This window comes from Strigops habroptila, chromosome 4 (assembly GCF_004027225.2).
Source record: "Strigops habroptila isolate Jane chromosome 4, bStrHab1.2.pri, whole genome shotgun sequence".
NCBI classification, from domain to species: Eukaryota; Metazoa; Chordata; class Aves; order Psittaciformes; family Psittacidae; genus Strigops; species Strigops habroptila.
Genome location: NC_046358.1, coordinates 13,365,973 through 13,379,209, shown reverse-complemented (window position 1 = coordinate 13,379,209; position 13,237 = coordinate 13,365,973). Strand labels below are relative to the sequence as shown.

Genomic DNA, 13,237 nt, shown 5'->3' with positions numbered 1-13,237 from the left:
TCTGTATGAAGAACCCACAATTATAAAGACAAAACAATTCCCTTCCCACCCCAAAAAAGCCCACACACCAACCAACCACCAAAATCCAGACTACGGAGATCAGCAAATCATTGCCAGAATCCAAGACAAACTCAACTGCACTACAGCTTTTAGCTTTAATGTTCACCTTCCTTTCACAAGGAGACTACAAACTAGAAAAGGCAGCTAAACTAAGCTTCAGCCCACCACAAGTTAACAGCCAGGTCTTCTCCAACTACACATGGCTGGCTGGAGTTCTCAGACTTAAAAGGTTTTTTTTTTTTTTTTTTATTGTGATTTTACTTTCTTGGCTGTTGTGCAAATTTCCTTGATTTTACAAGAGATTTTTAGTTAATTATGTATTTACCTAGTTAGCATAATTGTCTTCAATTATGTAATTAGTGTTCATATGTGTAATCATTTGAACATGTAATTATATCTAATTACACCATTAAAACGTGCAAGTCAAATATCTTTATTATTTTGATTGATAGACATACACAGAGGAAAGAAAAGTATCTCACTTGTTATTTTTACCTCCTGGATCATGAAATCTACAAGAGTAAAAGACTTCAGCCTATAATGTTGCTATAATTATTTATAAGGACTTATCAAGCCTGTACCAAGCTTATACCTTTCAAGTAGAGGTAGAACAAGTCAAACCACTCAAAACTAAGCAGCAAAGAGTCACCCAATGCAGAAAAAAACCACTAATAAGAATAATCTCAACATACTTGTTGGTTAGTGTCTAGTTCTGGAATTGCTGTTACGAAGAATAACAGCCCACATGAAAAAAGATAAGGGGGGGGTGGGGGGAGAGAAAAAAACCCCACGACAAAAGACCCACACAAGTTGTTCTTGCTTGTTTTGATGGAAGATGCTATTATACCCTAGAGAGGGATTTTAAAGCTCCTCGAACTTTTCAGCTACCTCTAAGACAACTAGCATAGACATACTTAGAACAGTAACATTTCTTAGTTCTCTTTAGTTTTATTTCACCAGCTGTGATCTGAACCCTGTAGTACAGCACCGGAACAAATACCTGGTGTACACCAAATGAATTAGGACAGCGATACTTCAGTCTTTTTAATTGCTTTTGGCTGGGAAGGCAAACATTTACATACAGATTAAATAGTTAAGCTTATTTAAAGTTCAACTTCTCTTCAGGTTCAGATTTTTTGCCTCTAACAACATACAGAACAGTCAAAAAAAACCCCACAAAACAAAACAAACCCATATATGCTTTAGCTGACTCCAAGAGCTGGGGGGGTGGAGGGGGAAGCCTCACGCAACAACTAACATAACAAGAGCTCTTCAGCACCACTTGGCAACAAGCCTCAATTACAGAGCATCCTTCAGCAAAAGGCATATAGTGTTTCCAGCCTGATAAGCTCGCTCACACTCTGCAGAGCATCCAGATACAACTGCTCAGGTGGATGGCAGCACAAGTAAACCCCGTGCTTCCCAAAACAGCCACTCCCTGCTGCCAGAGGCTGAAGCAGAGCTCCGTCTATCATACAATTCGATCTACAAGAACAGCAGCAGAGAGAATAAAACCACACAGAAGGATCGCAGAGGGGTCGTTTAACAGTCAGACCAGAAACACCATTTGTTCAAACTCTATCAACATCAGACACCTTGGAGGCACTAGGTTTTGTGAGCAGCATTTCTCTTTAAAATTCAAAAGCAAGAACCTCATGAGCCTGCCTTAGCAGATCACAGAATCACAGAATCATAGAATGGTTTGGGTTGGAAGGGACCTCAAAGATCCTCTAGTTTCAAACCCCCCCCATGGGGTTGTCCCTGCCCCCCCCATGGGCAAGGATGCCTTCAACTAGACCAGGTTGCTCCAAGCCCCGTCCAGCCTGGCCTTGAACACTGCCAGGAATGGGGCAGCTCCTCTGGACAACCTGTGCCAGCATCTCACCACCCTCACAGGGAAGAACTTCTTCCCAATATCTAACCTAAACTTCCCTTCTTTCATTTAAAGCCATGCCCCTCTGTCCTATCCCTACATGTCCGTGTCAAATGTCCCTCTCCAGCTTTCTTGTCGGCCCCCTTTAGGCACTGGAAGCTGCCCTAAGGTCTCCCCACAGCCTTCTCTTCTCCAGGCTGAAAAATCCCAGCTCTCTCAGCCTGTCTCCATAGCAGAGGTGCCCCAGCCCTCAGAGCAGCTTTGTGGCCTCCTCTGGACTCACTCCAACAGCTCCACGTCCTTCTAATGCTGGGGGTCCCAGAGCTGAGTGCAGTACAGCAGGGGGTGGACTCACAAAAGCAGAGTACAGGGGGAGAATCACCTCTCTTGACCTGCTGGTCATGCTCCTTTTGATGCAGCCCAGCACATGGTTGGTTTCCGGGCTGCGAGTGCATGCTGCTGGGTCACGTTGAGCTTCTTGTCAACCAATACCCCCAGGTCCTTTCTCAGGGCTGCTCTCAATCCAATCTCCACCCGGCCTGTATTTGTGCTTGGGATTGCCCCTACCCAGGTGCAGGACCTTGCACTTGGCCTTGTTGAACTTCATGAGGTTGGCACAGGCCCAGCTCTCCAGCCTGTCCACGTCCCTCTGGATGGCATCCCTTCCCTCCAGCACTGCACAGCTCCGAGTTGCTGGCAAACCTGGTGAGGGTACACTCAATCCCTCCGTCACCAACAGTTGAGGGTATATCTCCTAATCCCCAGGTGCCATCAAGTTACTGCTGTGAAAGCACCATCTTCAAGACCATATGCAGGTATGTGGAATACAGAAGAGTAAGTTCACTGCACGCAGAACCATGTTACAGAAACATCTTCCCTCTACTCCCTGAAGTTAGTGGGATATGAGAAAAGGCTATGAAGAACAGTGAAGCCTTTAACGTTCAATGACTGAACTGCCAGTCATAGAAGTGCATACTGGTGCCCCTTGAAGGGCATCAGCTCTAGATACAAACTCTGGAGTCAAGCATAGAAGGCACTAGAGTCAAGTGTGTAGTCATATCACGCCTTGTCAGAGGCTCTAACACATGTTTGGACTTTTGGACCACAAATATACCATTTTTGGAGAAGAACTCAAATGGGCAGCAAAACAAACATGGTTTCCAGCCATGAACATGTCTTGCTGCTATGAGAAAATAAATAAGGAGCCTGCTGCTCTGAGGTTTCACTCTCAGATGTAGAACATGTCTTTCACTATGTCCGCAGCAATGGGAATAATTCCCTATTCTGCTCCATAAAAAGCATCTTCAAGTGTTCCTTTAGGAGACAACTTTCCACAGATCAGCTATCAGAATGTTACAAGAATGTACCTCTGCTTCAGGCACAGCAGATCTGCATATGCTGCTAGTTTCCCTGGGTTACTAAATTATCTCTTTAAACTCATCAAATACATTCTTTTTCAGTGAGCAAGACTTCACAGCAACAGACCTCATTCCAAAACCACCCACCTCATTTTTGCTTATGAGACTAGTATGTTCAACAGTGATGGAAAAACAGCTGCTTCTGCAGCATCACAGAGGCACTTCTCCATTCTTTCAGCCAACGCCCTACCTCTTAGGGGCCATCAAGAAACAGGAAAACAAAAGCTGACAATATACAGACAGAAACCAAAGACTGCAGAGCATAGTTTGGGGGTAAAATCCAGGGGAAGGGGAGAAGACAGATGAGATGCATTCAGGGAACAAGTATCCATATTTCAGTAAAATGGAAAACATCACTGTTTTCCTTCTGATGATGGGAAAGCCATGCTCTATGTTCATTGGAAACTTTCTGTAGGGGATTTCTGGCAGTTTTTAAGCTTCCACAAGGGTCAATGGTATGCAAAAACTCTGGTATACTAAAAATCACCAACCTGGATGTTATTTCCAGCTCAACGTGATTCTCTGATAGTCTCATCTCAGTGATTGCTGATGCTTTAGCAAGCCTAGGCTCAATATTCTCAACTGAGCATGACTGAAATACACACTTCACTTGCCCTGATATTGCATTTATCTTGATCTAAGCTGACCTATTTCTCCCACCACTTCCAAGCCCTTTTTAGAAACTTGCACACATATTTCTTGTCAAGAGACAGCAGCCACCTGGAACCAGGCAAATCAGCAAGATACAACTGGTCAAAGTATTCAGAATACAAGGACTGAGGAGTTTAATTTCTTTATCAGCTTGCAAACCACTTGTCTTTCAATCCAGCTTCCCGCAGATGATTGGGTGAATGGATTTGAATTTCTTTCAGTTGCATATTCATAAAACATCCAGTATGGATCAGTAAGGATGCTGTACCTTCCTCATTACTGCTGCCCAAAAAGTTCTGCACTCCATGACAGGCTGAAGAAGAGGCTACATAACTGTCACCTAACAAAGACAGCTCCATTAAGCCCTAATTACTACTTAACTGTGAGTTTTTAGCATTAAATTGCTACTAGACAAAGACTTCAGGTCCAAAAGAGACTTTGATGGAAATGTTTTCTTTAGGAGTTTGTGCTTTCTTCTCTGTTTCTTTTTGGTAACTCTAAATTCTTGCAATTTTCACCATCAATGCCATAATCAACAGAAATAGATGGGTATCAGCACCTCTGGACCTACCTTCTTCCCCACTTATTTCACTGCCTCTGCCTGCTGTTACTTCAACGCTCCCACAGTCATCCTCAGGAAAGCCTTTCCTCCCACAGATGAGGCTATATAAGATTTAGAATTGCAGCAATATACGTTCACATGGAAAACGTGAGGGGTAATGGGCACAAGTTACTCGCAGGGAGATTCCGGTTGGACACTAGAGAAAGATTTTTCACCATGAGAACAATCAGCCATTGGAATAACCTCCCCAGGGAAATGATGGATTCCCCAACACTGGGACAATGAAGATTCAGCTTGACAGGGTCCTGGGCCATCTAGTCTACGTCATGCTTTGCCTAGAAAGGTTGGACCAGATGGTACTTGAGGTCCCTTCCAATCTGGGATTCTATGATCCTGTGCACCACTGAGACAGTATCCACAAATGAGGTGTATAAGCAAGCAAAGGCAGCTTTTCAAACCTCCCAGTACACCGGGATATCACAGAGCACAGCAGAACTGCAAGTGTTCCGCAAGTGTCTGGAGTTGCCAAGCAGCTGATGTGCACCATGCAGTGCTTCATTCACCTCTCCTTCCAGCTCCAACAAGCAAACTCCTTGCCAAGCAGCAAAGTATCTCCATCAACAAAAACATGTAATGTGGCATATTATAGAAAACCTTAATTATTTAAAACGCATACCATCTTAATTACTCAATCTGGTTAGTGTAGCCTCCTCTAATGTTTCAGAACATAATCCTACCTTCACCTTATTAGGGCGTGCAAGGAAAGAATTAACATTATCTGGTACTCCATCTATTAAAATATAGAAAGCAGCATTTCAGAAAAACAAAACAAAAACCCCATGATGTTCTCTTTGATCAGCTGTAAGTGAAACATAAAAGGCTCCTTTGAGGTAAACTGGATGTTGCATTATCTATTTTAATGGATAGGAATTCTTATTAACTGCTGATGTGGTCAAAGAAAGCAGTTTGTGGGGAGGAGGGGGGGTTACTTACACTGGAACAGCTGTTTTCCTATTGCATTCTGCATATCCTTATTACAGTAATTGTGCTCTTGTTAGGAAAATTGATGATGATTTCATATGACACTCCTTAGTTCATGGGAAGACTTTACAAATGTTCAGTGAACACCTGACAAAATCCAGCCTGACTCACGACTAAATTAGCCTGCATTTTATGCTGGAAAAAACCCTTCATAAATGTTTGACTCAATAAAGCTCACATTTAGCTGAAATAGCACATGTTTCCATTGTTCTTAAGCATTAAAAGAAATACATGATTAAACTTTACCTGCCATTTTTGCTGTTGAGGCTATGAACAGTTTATTTGATGTTTTCTTCCTAGAGTACAGCACCCGCATTCACACCTCTGTAGAGCACTGCAGATTCATTCAGTGTTCACTACAACCCTCCCCTGCTCTAACAAGAAAATTAAGTGTTAAATGCAAAAAAGTCTGGGGCAGAAATCGCAGAATCCACAGTGAGGGACAGCATTGAAAGACAAGCAAGCAACAGACTCCTGGAGTTCCTTGGGACTGAGAGACTCGTGCATCTGAGCACATCACAAACGGAGCACACAGCACGCTGTGACCCATGACAACAGTGCTGCTTTATGTCAGGAAGTACAGTTAACCCCTAACCAGACAAACTGGGACCCACCAAAACTCTAGTTTATTCAAGAAGTTTAGTTTATTCCTACCACTCCTTTGAGAAAGGGGGAAAAACCCAAACATTTGTGCTACCTGGAGCACCTCCCTTCTCCACCCCAATTCCCAGTAGGCAGCAGGGTGCATGTCCCAGCACACAGTCGCCTGGAGGAGCAGCAGCCCTGGCTGTGCTCAGGGTGCGCAATCACCAAGCCCAGGAAGCAGAAGGTATCTCCTAGCTGCACAAAGAGAGTAGCTACTTGTTGACAGGCTGGCCGTCAGCACAGCACTCCACTCCTACAAGGGGAAAGAAAACACAGCAAAACAGAGGCAGGGAAAAAATTTGGGGTCTTCCAAAAGCAGATCCTCCCACACATTGCTTTCCAGGAGAGCCACGCTTCCTGACACTCTCTTCACACACAACGAGCAACAAGTGCATGTCTAAGCCCCTTGATTTCAAGGGGATAAAATCATAGGATCACAGAATGATTTGTGTTGGAAGGGACCTTAAAGATCATCTAGTTCCAACCCCCTGGAACACCCTCCACTAGACCAGGTTGCTCCAAGACCTGTCCAACCTGGCCTTGAATGCTGCCAGGGATGGGGCAGCCACAGCTTCTCTGGGCAACCTGTGCCAGCACCCCACGACCATCACGGGGAAGAACTTCTTCCTGATTATCTGATCTATATTTACCCTTTTTAGTTTAAAGCCATTAATAACATATCCAACTGACATAATCCAATAACACTGCATAGGAGAAGGAGTGTCAGAAGTATGCGAGGAGGGGGAATCTGCTACAGTTCTGCATAAGAAAGCCTCAGTGCTTATTAGGGCATTTTGCATCCCAAAATAGTCAAAATCATGTAGCTCACTGGGAGCAGAGAGCACACAACTCTCAAGATGGCTGGACTATGTGTGTCAGCAGCACCTGCTGCCTCCCCAGTCCCTGGAGCTTGGTCAGGGCAGGGGGACAAACGTGGGGACCCCATCACTTGGCAGAGAGCGATTGGACAAGGACTCAGGCATTGCTCTCCCTCCATTCAGCACATTTTCCATCTCAGAACACACTGCTCATGACAGGATAATGTAACCTGAGGTGTGACACCACACAAGTGAAAGACACATTAAAAAACCTCAAAACAATGTAGTTGAGGTTATGCTGACAAACAAGGTCTTTATCTGAAGATAAAGACCTTGCTTTAAAGGCCAACCTTCAGTGGACAGGCAAGATACAAAATCCCAGCCAGCCCCTGCTCTTTCAGAAGATGCTGCTTCCTCTGACCCCTGTGGTCCAAATGTCATTCCTAACCTTGGGACAGTCACAGTCGTTGCTGCCCCTAGTTGGATGCCCCAGCACAAGCTAGATCTGACAAGGAAGGGTAGGATAAGCTACATCCCTCCATGGGCTGTGCAAGAGAGCCTCACTAGTGTAAATAAAATGTCACCTATTAGCTACATAAAAGAGCAAATAATTTGTTTGTGTCCTTACACATCTCTTGTGGAGCTGACAGGCAGGTACAGCACAACACTCAGTTCCTGGGCTAACATCTGTTAAAGGGACATGTCTGAAGGGTGGCACAGCAGCCCCTCACCCTGAGGGACATGCAGCCAGCCCTAGCAGGTCTGACATACACCACGGGCTCAGCCCTGCCAGCCAGGGACAGGGGAGGACTCGTCACATCACCCTCATTCTTAGACATCAAGGGGCTTTACAGGATTCCGTTAATAAATCCAAACCAACCTCTGGGCAAAAATCCCGAATGCAGTAATTTATTAAAAGAGGGCTGCATTTGCCCACCCACCGTTAGCCTCACCTGAGCGTGGATGTAGCATTTCAAAAACGTAATCAAGGAAAATTAGTTTCCATGGCAACTAATGGCACATTTAATAGATCCAGTGATGAGTGCTGTGTATAAGAATGCTGCAAATTATGAATAGCGGTGATATATCAAATGCTGCACAATCACTCCACAGATAACAAGCAGACAATCATGAGTTGGGGAGCTCAGAGCTTTCTATATAATTAGGAGTGAGGCTAAGTTTTGGGGAACAGCATTGTGCAAGGGTTTGTTATCTCTTCCCTTTGCAATAATTACTGTAGCCGTCATTGATTAGACCTCAACAATTTTTAAGCAAAGCTGCAAAACAGTTTCCAGTTTGAAAGTGCAACCGCCACACAGAATAGAGGATTTTCCCCATCTCCACCTGCCTGTAACTAATACTAGGGGGAATTTTGTGGCATGTTGTAGGAAGCCAATAAGAGTAAATCTGAAGACACATTTTCAAAGAGAGGCCCCTACAGAGCAGCGTCACTTCAACATGACTTGGAGCAGATCAGAAAGAGGCACATGCAAGTCATCAGCCTGTTACAGAGGTATGTCAATGGATCAAAAAGTTAAAAGCGATGCCTGGAAAGACAAAAAGACATAAACGTGCACTTTGGGAAAGCACACAGGAGCACTGACATGAAAGAGAGAAAACAAAACAAAACAAACACTCATTCCTCCTCCCAGACTTCCACCTGCAGCAGACACCCACCACGAGCAGCCTCAAATCACACAGAGTGTCATAAGAAGCCTAAACAGGCAGCAGAGTGGCCTAGCACCATGTCATGCACACCCACACCAGCCCTGCTAACTTTCATAGAATCACAGAATGGTTTTGGTTGGAAGGGACTTTAAAGCTCATCCAGTTCCAACCCCCTGCTACAGGCAGGGACACTTTCCACTAGACCAGGTTGCTCAAAGCGCTGACCAACCTGGCTTTTTTTTTCTCTGAAGCATCCCTTTAGGAGAGGAACCCCATGAGCAACACTTTCTCTTACCTCTTCCAATCCGTGAAGGAAGGAGGTGAAAATGTGGGTCCTACCTAGTTTGGTCTGATTCCCCATTGCTACCATCCTCCTGCTACAGCCCCTCATGCCCATGGGGAGGGAGTGTAAAGTAACACTGACCCACAACACAAATGGGGCAGAAGCAGAAGGGCCTTCCCCAGGGGAAGGCACACTCACTATGGGGGTCTCAGACCTGCCCTCTGCCCCAGGGAGAGTTCTCAGAGCTAAACGTATTCTCTTGCAGGCATTATAGTGTGCACACAAAGGCACACTCATTTGTAAACGTGTCCTAGATAAAAAAGACTTGGATATTCAGGAGCCACCTTGCAAAACTAAGGACAAGGACACATCTTCAACCTTCTGAGAGAGACTGTTTTTCCTCTCTTTATATTCCAGGGGAGCTTTTAATGTTGTAGAAAGGAAAATCAGATAGATACTGTCCTGGTAACAGCAGTCCCACAGCACAGGAGGATGCAATGGAGCACCAGCAAGGTCTCCTCTCCTTGAGAACGTTTCATACAATGGTGACGGTTGAGGAGAAAGGTGCATGGGGCAGCAGAGCCCATAGAGGAGCCTTTGGAGACTCCCTGAGGACCATATCTACTCACAGCAATTTACAGCAATGGCCCAAGGCTCACCCATAGGCATCTCTCTAAGCCACAGAGTCATGGAGCAACTTTTAGGCCAACAGGAAAGCAATGACTAGAGAAACATCAGACAAGAAGACCTTATGTCCTCTACAGCCACACACAGGGCTCAGCCTGGTCCTTCTCTAGGCTTTGCTTCTTAAGCTGAGCCACCCTATAAGTGCTGGCATCTTCTCCAGCCCATCTGGCACAAGCCTGCCTGCCATCCACCTGAGACCTTAAGAGAACCAAGGGGAGGAAAGGTCACAGGAGATTTTCTTCTACCATTAGATACTTGGCTTTCAAACTGCCTCTCAATAGTTGTGGAGACCTACTGTGAGCTCAGAATCAGAAAAACAGGTGAATGCAACTAATTAGCCCCAAAACAAAGAAAAAAATTTCTTTGTTAAGTGCATGATTTTACAGAGACTTTCATTTTCTAGGTGTAATTGACTGTAGCTCCAAACCCTTAGCTATCAAGGCGCGCAATTACCAAACTCAGTTTGCAAATCAGGAGAACTTTCTGCTTTAGCATTTGCACCCAATCTTAAATGCTGTTCCCAGAACGGAAGGCTTGCAGAAGGTACTTCCACAGTTTTGCTTTAGGGGCATTAAAAAAAGCTTATTACTCACACCAGCCTTACATGTTGAATGATCTTTTTACTTGAGCTCTGCTCAACAACTTTTTAATGTCCAAAGCAGATGGCTCTGGCTGCAGCCACGCCCAGAGTTCCACGCCAAAGCTTAAATATGGTGATGCAAAAAGCTATGGTGTCTTAGGCTTATTTTCACCCCCCCCCCCCCCCCTTACTTTCTGGAGCACTAAAATTGAATGGAAATTTAATAGGAAGGTCATAAAAAGGCTAATGTTCAAATGCAGTCCTGCCAAGCCTCCCGTATTTCGCTGCAGAATCACCCATTTGAGACTACCAAAATTATTCCCCTGTTCCCAGGCAGTTTATCTGCAAAAAATATTGTGAGTGTGAGAGAGCTGTAACATGGGAGCAAGCATAAGAGAGCAGACCTACGTGCTGGCTGACAAAGAAAATCTATAAACAGCTAAAACAAAGATAAATCAATTTTTCATCCTGAATCACAGATGAGAAAATAGAGACTTTTATGAAAAAAAGCAGCCATGTGGTTGCTTTCTCGATAAGACATTTTGGTTGAACAGCTTTTTTTTGATTCAGCAGCATCATAAGCTTTGCTACTGCTTGAGATCAGACCTTTCATAGCTGGTCCAAAGCATTTCCTGACAGATAACAGCCCCGCTGGCTTTGAAGCTACCTTGGGCTGGTGGGTTTGAGAAGGATCTTTGATTTGAGCTGCACCAACTTGCAGGCTGCTGGGCAGCTTTGCTGGAGCAGATGAAGGAGATGGATTGAGAAAGAAACATTCTCCAAGGAAGCTCACTGGAAGTGTCAGTCTACCTTTATCCTGCTCCTTTCTACCTGCACATGAACATGCTATTTACTTCCATCCAAACACATGGCATGCCATAAACTGCTGCATCCAGAGCCATCTGCTTTGGGCATTAAAAAGTTGTTAAATAAGCCTGGAAAAGAAACGTTTGGGAAGGCAGAATAAATCCAACATTACTAACAGGGATTGAGAGGCATGGACTTGTTTCAGGGAGGTGGCAGGAGACAGCAGCCAGCCTGTAGCAGATCCCATCTGCCCCATGTTCAACAGCACCAAATGCCTTAACAAATCCTCTAAAAAGCAGCCAGGTGTCCTCTAGGCAGTAGGTGCTCCCTTCCTGCATCAGTCAGTGCTACATTAAAACATTATGATCAACTTCTGTGAATGAGGTCTGTGTCAATCCAGGTTTTATCACTTGGCTCTTTCGATGAGCAGCCACCAGCATCTTCTCCAATAATGTTCAATGAGGCACCAATCTTCCATGGTGTGAGCACCATCAGGACAATCAGCAATTGCAGAAAATACAATAGCAGGGCAATAAATACTTTTCATAACTTGCGAAGCAGTGAATATTTAACTTCATAATAACAGAACTGAATTTACAACATTGTTCTTATTTGGGGTGTTACCAAAACATCATAGAATCATATCATCCCCTCTTCTAGTGTTTTAAGCCATTCCCCCTTGTTCTAATCCTACATGCCTTTGTAAAAAGCCCCTCTCCAGCTTTCTTGTCGGCCCCTTTAGGCACTGGAAGCTGCTCTAAGGTCTCCCCACAGCCTTCTCTTCTCCAGGCTGAACAACGCCAGCTCTCTCAACCTGTCTCCAGAGCAGAGGTGCTCCAGCCCTCAGAGCATCTTCATGGCCTTCTCTGGACTCACTCCAACAGGTCCATGTCCTTCTTATGTTGGAGGCCCCAGATCTGAATGCAGTACAGCAGTGGGTGGCCTCACGAGAGCCAAGGGGAAGAATCACCTCCCTTGACTTGCTGGTCATGCTCCTTTTGACGCAGCCCAGCAGGTGGTTGGTTTCTGGGCTGCAAGTGCACACTGACAGCTCATGTCGAGCTTCTCGTCAACCAACACTCCCAAGTCCTTCTCCTCAGGGCTGCTCTCAACCCAGTCTCAGCCCAGCCTTTATTTGTGCTTGCGATTGCCCTGACCCAGGTGCAGGACCTTGCACTTGGCCTTGTTGAACCTCATGCGGTTCACACAGGCCCAGCTCTCCAGCCTATCCACGTCCCTCTGGATAACATTCCTTCCCTCAGCATGTCAACCACACCACACATCTGGACGTTTAGCCCAGTTTTTTGCGTTTTTTTTGGCCATTTTTTAATTTCTCACTCACCTGGCAAAGGCTAGACAGAGTTCATTTAATTTAAAAGGAAAATGGTTTGTTTTGTAGCATGGCTTTAACGTGCGACTACAGCTCAGAGTGCAACTGTGTGCAGTTTTCTAAGACACAGCCAGACCTACACCTTCTCTGGAACAGCACGGGCTAAACTTCAACTTCTTCATTCTTAAACCTTCTCATTAAATTGGAAACAGCTATGGAAGAATCAGCATGTCTCACTTTCCTGAAGGAACATCAAGTCTGCAGACTTGAGGTCTCTCAGTCCCTTTCCCCAGCAGCACTTCACAGCTCCTGCCTGCCCTACGCAATTTCAATAGAGAGGTTTAATTCCCCACCTTGCAAAGAAAATCCCTGTGAGGTATTCTGGTGTTCAAACAAGCATGTGTGCTGTGAAACGTGGTCACATCAGCTAATTATAGGCATGCACTCAGGCCTCAGTACGCAGCTTGTTTGCCAACAGAGCAAGATGAGGAGATGCAGCATAAGACAAAACGGCCATGGCCGCTTTGAGGGAACAGACAGTGGGTTTGGTTCAAAGAGGAAAGGAAAAGATGGAAATGGAAAAGCAGAGCAGGGAATAAAGCATTTACACCCACACAGGTCTTGAAAAGTCCAGATCTAAAATAACTATTAACAGGGTACCCTAAACAAAGTGGGATGGTGATGGGGACACATACACCAGGGCAGCACAAGCTGATAAGTGCTTTCATCCTTAACAGATGAAACCAACATGCGCAGGCTGACAGACAGAGCAGAGGAAAGGAGCAGTGATCGGGGCAGGCTGTCACCAGCCACG

The 13,237-nt window shown here is 45.1% G+C and overlaps 1 protein-coding gene across 3 annotated transcripts in view; it reads right to left on the bottom strand.

Annotated features, from left to right (window-relative positions):
• The window catches only part of MDGA2 (MAM domain containing glycosylphosphatidylinositol anchor 2), a 371,741-nt gene that overhangs the window by 226,765 nt on the left and 131,739 nt on the right, over positions 1-13,237 (bottom strand). The window lies entirely within an intron of this gene.